Source organism: Rhinopithecus bieti, unplaced genomic scaffold (genome assembly GCF_001698545.2).
Source record: "Rhinopithecus bieti isolate Rb0 unplaced genomic scaffold, ASM169854v2 scaffold_5994, whole genome shotgun sequence".
Lineage (NCBI taxonomy): Eukaryota > Metazoa > Chordata > Mammalia > Primates > Cercopithecidae > Rhinopithecus > Rhinopithecus bieti.
Window position 1 is genome coordinate 73,670 of NW_016804891.1, and position 8,742 is coordinate 82,411.

At 52.9% G+C, this 8,742-nt stretch overlaps 1 pseudogene; it reads right to left on the reverse strand.

Moving 5' to 3' along the window:
* Positions 1-524: 524 nt before the first annotated feature.
* The window catches only part of LOC108528762 (beta-glucuronidase-like), a 13,946-nt pseudogene continuing 5,728 nt past the window's right edge, over positions 525-8,742 (reverse strand).

Sequence of the window (8,742 nt, forward strand, 5' to 3'; positions counted from 1 at the left end):
TCAAAAAAAAAAAAAAAAAAAAAGCAAAAGTTAGCTGGGCATGGTGGCACACATCTATAATCCCAGCTATTTGGGAAGCTGAGGCAGAAACGTCACCTGAGCCTGGGAAGTCGAGGCTGTAGTGAACCGAGATCGAGCCACTGTACTCCAGCCTGGGCAATCGGAGTGAGACCCTGTTTCAAAAACAAAACAAGCCAAGTCCATGCACTCATGCATGCCTGTAATCCCTGCTACTCAGGAGGCTGAGGCAGAAGAACGACTTGAACCCAGGAGGCCGAGGTTGTAGTGAGCCAAGATCTCACCACTGTCCTCCAGCCTGCGTGACACAAGAAAACTCCGTCTCAAAAACAGAAAAAGAAAACCACAATTTGGGTAGGTAGATATCTGGTTCCCTGAACTATCCAGGTATGGACAGCCCTCCCATTGGGCTGGGACTAGGCACTGATCTCGCATAGCACACGCCCACCCATCTGCCACCTGCCAGGGTCTCCTTCCCAATCCAGCCCAGGGCAACCAGGGGGCACTCACTTGATGTAGTAGCAGGCAGATTCCAGGTAGGACGCAGGCTCTCTTGGGCAGACCACATCACCATGGCGGGGTGAATCTGGTCTGTGCGCAGCAGTTCTTCCATCACCCACATGTAGTGATGCATAGACACGTTGTTGAAGAGCTGCCAGGGGGCCAGGAGGGAAGGGACAGAGGGTCATGGTGTGGCCCACAGGCTGGCCAGGCAGAGCAGCTGTGCGGTGGGGACTCATAGCAGCACCAGGCCCACAGCGGGACACTCATCAATGACCACACTCCCATACCGGTCACACATCTGCAGCATCTCTTCCCCGTAGGGATAGTGGCTGGTGTGGAAGACGTTGGTGTCAAGGCAGCGAAGCAGGTTGAAGTCCTTCACCAGCAGCAGTCGAAGTCCTTCCCTCGGATCTAGGGGACAGCAGAGCCCAGTGACCCGTCCCTGTCGAAGCTGCACTTTCTCCAAGAGCCAGGACCCTGGAGAGCCACGCCATGAGCCCCCTCTCCAGTCCAACCACCAGCTCCACTGCAGGGTCGTTTGGAGCCATTTGCCTTATCACCCTGAGCTGCCACAGGGAAGCTCATTTGCCTCATCGGCCTGAACTGCGGGACACAGGGAAGGCAAAAGTAGAAGGTGACCAGAAGTAGCCCCCACGAGGACCCAAGAGCCCCAGTGCGTGTCTACATTCTCATGCTTCTTGACTCCGTGGAAATAGAAAGGTTTCCCGTTGATGAGGAACGGGCTCTCGGTGACAGCCACAGTGCGGATCCCCTACAGAGAGTGTGCAGAAGTTAGAAAAAGGCTCCAGTGATATCTGTGCAGTCAGCCGCACCTACAACACCAAAGCGCCAGGTGCGACCACCCCAACAGCCTGAGCCCCACCTGGCCTGGCCTGCCCTGCAGCAGGAAGACCCCCAGTGCACCTCAGCAGCCGCCTCTGGGCCTGCAAGCAGAGAAGCAGCAATCAGAGGCTCTGCCCTTTCCTGGCTGACCTTGGGACCTGCCCTTCAATATCGGGCCTTCTCCTTGACCAGACTAGGTGGCTCATGCCTGGAATCCCCAGTCTTTGGGAGGCTAAGGCAGTAGGATCACTTGAATCCAGTTCAAGACCAGCCTGGGCAACAGAGTGAGACCCCAACTCTACAAAAAACATTTTGTTTTGAGACAGTCTCACTCTGTCACCCAGGATGAAGTGATCTCAACTCACCACAGCCTCTGCCTCCCAGGTTCAAGCAATTCTCCTGCCTCGGCCTCCCAAGTGGCTGGGATTACAGATGCCCAGCAAATTTTCATATTTCAGTAGAGATGGTGTTTCACCATGTTGGCCAGGCTGGTCTCGAACTCCTGATCTCAGGTGATCCACCTGCCTCTGCCTCCCAAGATGTTGGGATTGCAGGCATGAGCCACTGCTCCCGGCATGTTTTTCTGAATTTTAAAAAAACATTTTTTGGGGCCAGGTGCCGTAGCTCATGCCTGTAATTCCAGCCATTTGGGAGGCTGAGAGGGGTGGAACACATCAGGTCAGGAGTTCAAGACCAGCCTGGTCAACATGGCAAAACCCCATCTCTACTAAAAATACAAAAATTAGCCGGGTGTGGTAGAACACGTCTGTAATCCCAGCTACTTGGGAGGCTGAGGCAGGAGAACTGTTTGAACCTGAGAGGCAGAGGTTGCAGTGAGCCAAGATCATGCCACTGCACCACTCCATCCTGGGTGACAGCGCAAGACTCTGTCTCAAAAAACAAAACAAAACAAAAACACGCTTTTGACCAGGCACAGTGGTCACACCTGTAATCCCAACACACCAACACAGGGAGGCTCAAGTGGGAGGATGGCTTGAGCCCAGCAGTTCAAGATCAGCCTGGGTAACATAGGGAAACCACATCTTCCCTAAAAATAACAAAAATTAGCTGGGCATGGTGGTGCTTGCCTGTAGTCCCAGCAACCCCAGGTACTTGGGAGGCTGAAGAGGGAGGATTGCTCGAGCCAGGAGTTTGGAGCTGCAACAAGCTATGATCTTCAGGCAGAGCAGGTAGTCAAGGAAGTGACCGTTTCCTTCAGAAGTGCCAACCACGGCACTGAGACGTGTGATGTGTGAACAAGCATGTACAGCTACAACCCATGTGCAGCCAGAAGACGACCCAGAATGTGCTTAGAGTAACACCTCTCCCAGCTCCTTAGGAATTCATCATGGAAGACTCCCAGAAAGGGAGTTTCTCCACTGATAATCAGTGCTCTCTCATCCTTAGCAGCAGCCTGCCCTGATTTCTTTCTCAGGGTGAAGGGCATATTTTGTACTTCACTGTGTTTTTTGAGATGGGATCTCACTCTGTCACCCAAGCTGTCTCAGCCTCCCAAGTACCTGGGATTACATAATTGAGTGTTGCAATCTCAGCTCACTGCAACCTCCACCTCCTGGGTTCAAGCAATTCTCCCATCTCAACCTCCCTAGTACTGGGATTGCAGGCACATGCCACCACACCCGCCTAATGTTGTCCAGGCTGGTTTGAACTCCTGAGCTCAAGTGATCCACCCGCCTCAGCCTCCAAAAGTGCTGGGATTACAGGCATGAGCCACTGTGCCCAGGCTATCCTGCACTTCACTTTCAAAATACTTTTCCCTTTACAATAAATTGCTGCATCACCTTTGCTGTGTGATTCGTATTTAAATTCTTTATTCTTTCTGAAACAGGATCTCACTATGTCACCTAGGCCGGTCTCGAACTTTTGAGCTCAAGCGATCTGCCCACCGTGGCCTCCCAGAGTGCTGGGATGACAGCCACCACACCCAGCCTAAATTCTTTGAAACTAACAACTGTGGCCCCAAAACAGCTGTCAATCATTGCACCACTGTCATCCAGCTTGGGCAAGGCCTCATCTCTCAAAGGAAAAAGATATATTTAAAAAAATTTTTTTTTTTTTTTTCTTAAAGACAGAGTATCCCAGTCATGCATGGTGGCTCACACCTGTAATCCTTGCACACTGGGAGGCCGAGGCAGCTGAGTAATCAGAGGTCAAGAGTTCAAGACCAATCAGGCCTACATGGTGAAACCCTGTCTCTACTTAAAAAAATACAAAAATTAGCTGGATGAGGCGGAAGGTACCTGTAATCACAGCTACTCGGGAGGCTGAGGGAGGAGAATCACTTGAACTTGGGAGGCGGAGGTTGCAGTGAACCCAAGAGTACACCAGTGCCCTCCAGTGTGGGCTCCTACAGAGACTCCAGCTCAAAAACAAATACAAATAAAAAAGACAAGGTCTCCCTCTGTTGCCCAGACCAGAGTGCAGTGATGCGGTCACAGCTCACTGCACCCTTCACCTCTCATGGTCAACTGATTCTCCTGCCTCAGCAGCTGGGACTACCGGCACACATCACCATGCCTGGTGATTTTTTTAATTTTTGTGCTGATGGTCTCACTATGTTGCCCAGGCTGGTCTTGAACTCTTGGCCTGAAGTGACCCTCCTACCAAGTCCTCCTTACAAAGACCTGGGATGACAGGCGTGAGCCACCACACCAGGCCCCCCGAAGCTGCCTGTTCCTTGAGCACAATGTGTAGCAATGGGAGCTAGAGTGAGAGCAGCACTGTGGGGAAGGGACAGGAATGCCACCCTGAGCTATGTGACGTTAGGCCAGACCCTCTTCTCCAAGCGAGATCAACCACACGAGTGATCTCGGGAGCCCGTGCCCACTCAGACAGCCTGCATTTTAGCTTCATAGGTGGATGGGAACCTGTGAAGGTTTAGAGATGCTGGGAGAACTTTTTTCCTGGGAGAGCTTTCCAAATAGGGAACAAACAGAGCCACCCTGGGCCCCGCTGAAGAAGGGTCCTACCAGAAGCCATCACCACTGTCTCGCTCCACGCCAGTGGTGATGGCAATGTCATCAATGCAGGTAGTTGGTGTCATGTACAGAAGCACAGACCGCTGCAGTCCCACATAGTTGAAGAAGTCAAAGTCTGTGTTCTGGACAAAGTAACCCTTGGGATACCTAGGGCAGGAGGACTTTGGTTCGCTGGGCCCTTGCTGTGGGTCTTTTGCCCTCAGCTCACTTGNCGTGCTTAGAGTAACACTTCTCCCAGCTCCTTAGGAATTCATCATGGAAGACTCCCAGAAAGGGAGTTTCCCCACTGATAATCAGCACTCTCTCATCCTTACCAGCAGCCTGCCCTGATTTCTTTCTCAGGGTGAAGCGCGTATTTTGTACTTCACTGTGTTTTTTGAGATGGGATCTCACTCTGTCACCCAAGCTGTCTCAGCCTCCTAAGTACCTGGGATTACATAATTGAGTGTTGCAATCTCAGCTCACTGCAACCTCCACCTCCTGGGTTCAAGCAATTCTCCCATCTCAACCTCCCTAGTACTGGGATTGCAGGCACATGCCACCACACCCGCCTAATGTTGTCCAGGCTGGTTTGAACTCCCGAGCTCAAGTGATCTACCCGCCTTGGCCTCCCAAAGTGCTGGGATTACAGGCATGAGCCACTGTGCCCGGGCTATTCTGCACTTCACTTGCAAAATACTTTTCCCTTTACAATAAATTGCTGTATGCTGCATCACCTTTGCTGTGTGATTCTTATTTAAATTCTGTATTCTTTTTGAAATAGGATCTCACTATGTCGCCCAGGCTGGTCTCGAACTTTTGAACTCAAGCGATCCACCCACCGTGGCCTCCCAAAGTGCTGGGATGACAGGCATTAGCCACCATACCCAGCCTAAATTCTTTGAAACTAACAACTGCGGCCCCAAAACAGCTGTCAATCATTGCACCACTGCCATCCAGCCTGGGCAAGGCCTCATCTCTCAAAGGAAAAAGATATGTTAAAAAAAAAATTAAAAGTTTTTTTTTCTTAAAGACAGGGTATCCCAGTCATGCACAGTGGCTCACATCTGTAATCCTTGCACATTGGGAGGCCGAGGCAGCTTAGTAATCAGAGGTCAAGAGTTCAAAACCAATCAGGCCTACATGGTGAAACCCTGTCTGTACTTAAAAAAATACAAAAATTAGCTGGATGAGGTGGAAGGTACCTGTAATCCCAGCTACTCGGGAGGCTGAGGGAGGAGAATCACTTGAACTTGGGAGGCAGAGGTTGCAGTGAACCCAAGAGTACACCAGTGCCCTCCAGTCTGGGCTCCTACAGAGACTGTAGCTCAAAAACAAATACAAATAAAAAAGACAAGGTCTCCCTCTGTTGCCCAGACCAGAGTGCAGTGATGCGGTCACAGCTCACTGCACCCTTGACCTACCATGCTCAACTGATTCTCCTGCCTCAGCAGCTGGGACTACCGGCACACATCACCATGCCTGGCGAATTTTTTAATTTTTTGCGGTGATGGTCTCGCTATGTTGCCCAGGCTGGTCTTGAACTCTTGGCCTGAAGTGATCCCCCTACCAAGTCCTCCTTACAAAGAGCTGGGATGACAGGCGTGAGCCACCGCACCCAGCCCCCCGAAGCTGCCTGTTCCTTGAGCACGATGTGTAGGAACGGGAGCTAGAGTGAGAGCAGCACCATGGGGAAGGGACAGGATTGCCACCCTTAGCTATGTGATGGTAGGCCAGACCCTCTTCTCCAAGTGAGATCAACCACATGAGTGATATCGGGAGCCCAAGCCTGCTCAGACAGCCTGGATTTTAGCTTCGTAGGTGGATGGGAACCTGTGAAGGTTTAGAGATGCTGGGAGAACCTTTTTCCTGGGAGAGCTTTCCAAATAGGGAACAAACAGAGCCACCTGGGCCCCGCTGAGGGAAGATCCTACCAGAAGCCGTCACCACTATCTCGCTCCATGCCGGCGGTGATGTTGATGTCATCGATGCAGGTAGATGGTGTCGTGTACAGAAGCACAGACTGCTGCAGTCCCGCGTAGTTGAAGAAGTCAAAGTCTGTGTTCTGGACAAAGTAACCCTTGGGATACCTAGGGCAGGAGGACTGTGGTTCGCTGGGCCCTTGCCATGGGTCTTTCGCCCTCAGTTCACTTGCCTCCCCAGGTCAGGGCCTCCTCTCTGCGAAAGCCACCCTGTCCCTGGCAGGAAGACCACAGGGTGGGGTGGGAAGGTGGGTGCATGCAGTGGAGGCATGGTACCCATTTGGACTTGTCGGTCACGTATGGACAGTCCGTGGTGGCAGGGTGGGGGGGTGAGCATGCCGTTGATGGTGACAGTGACGCAGAGGCGGGAGGACAGGGGCCCCACTGGGAACAGGCTGCTGATATCAGCCTCTAAGGAGAGGTAGCCCTTTTCATGCTCTAGCGTGTAGAAACCATTCACCCACTGCAGACATAGGAGATATGGGGAGGGGGTGGCAGGTCCGGGCATGAGGAGGGGCTCTGCTATCGGGAACACCCTCACATAACCCGCAGCATGGGGCTCAGGGGCCTGCCAGCCAGATGGGAAGAATGACATCCCAGTGGGGTAGATCAGGCCACCTATCCCCCTACACAGGGCACAGCCCCCAGGGCAGGGTAAGGCCCCCCCCCCATCATACCATTCCAGGAGACAGGCTGTGGGTGGAATCTGAGGGTCCCATGCTGTTCAGCAGCTGTGCCCACTCACCCGCCCTGCCTGCTCCTGGTCACACTGATCACAATGGCATAGAAGTAGGCACTGCCAATCCTCAGCACCACTCTTGTGTACAGGTCCTGGATCCATTGCTTCAGCAGGGTCACCTCCCATTCATACCACACCCAGCTGACAAAATGCCCAGTCCTGGCTGATGTCATTGAAGATGGAGAGAACCGGTATGTCCAAGGTGGGGCCCGACTGCAAAGAGAAGGGCTGGGCTCAGCTCCTAGGCCCCTAAAGGGATCCAGGACCAGCGTGCTGCACAGCTGTGCCCCCAGGCCTAGCACAAGCCCTGACACATGGCGGGGACTCCTGGTGGAAAAGAGAGAGAACTTGCTGATGACAGGTCAACTGCCAGGGCAGGTTGTACACCTGGGCCAGTGGGGCCCGGAGATCCTTGTTGGAGCGGATGGGACCCAGTATCTCCTGAGACAGGGGTGAACACGGGGGCACATCCCAGCCCCAGGCAAGAAAGTTCAGACCTGTGACTAAGAAGCAAATGACCCACAGCCTGTCACAGGGAGGAAGGCTGGTTAGGGGGATGGGGCAGCTCTGTTTAGGACCCTGTGAGTGAGGCCCACGCTGGCAGCCAGCCCTCTCCTCTCTTTCTCTTGTACTGAATACCACAAAGTCAGAAACAGAGGATGTAGGCTGGGCATGGTGGTTCACACCTGTAATCCCAGCACTTTGGGAGGCAGAGGCAGGCGGATCACAAGGTCAGGCGTTCGAGACCAGCCTGGCCAATATGGTGCAACCCCATCTCTAATAAAAATACAAAAATTAACTGCGACTGGTGGCGGGTGCCTGTAGTCCCAGCTACTCAGGTGGCTGAGGCAGGAGAATCGCTTGAACCCAGCAGGCGGAGGCTGCAGTGAGCCAAAATCGTGCCATCGCACTGCAGCCTGGGTGACACAGCGAGACTCTCTCTCAAAAAAAAAGAAAAAGAAAAAGAGGATGTAGAACAGGCAAACGTGGCCAAGACCTCATCGGATCCCACTTCTCTGCTGACCACATTCAAGTCAGGAGGGCAACAGGGGTAGCGTTCTTGGCCTGATGTCACTGTCTGTCCTCTATCTGAACCCTGAACACCAAGCTACCTTCCCCCCTCAGCAGAGTTGACCTCAGAATGTCTAAACTGTTCCCTCCTCCCGATCCCTGGGCCCAGCTCTGTGCAGGGCCTGCCCCTCAGGCCTCACCAGTGTCTGGTGGCTCATGCCTGTAATGAGCGCTTTGGGAAGTCAACGTGGGAGGATGGCTTGAGGTCAGGAGTTCGAGATCAGCCTGGAGAACGTACTGAGACTCTGTATCTTAAAAAACAAAACAAAACCAAAAACTTGGTTTTTGTTTTGAGACGGAGTCTCAGTCTGTCGCACAGGCTGGAGTGCAGTGGCGTGATCTCAGCTCACTGCAACCTCCCCCTTCCTGGTTCAAGCAATTCCCCTGCCTCTGCCTCCCAAGTAGCTGGGATTACAGGTGCTCATCACCACGCCCGGCTAATTTTTGTATTTTTAGTAGAGACGGGGTTTCACCACGTTGCCCGGGCTGGTCTTGAACTCCTGGCCTCAGGTGATCCGCCCGCCTCGGCCTCCCAAGGTGCTGGGATTACAGGCGTGAGCCACCAAGCCCGACCAACTTTCTTTTCTTTCTTTCTTTTTTTTTTTTT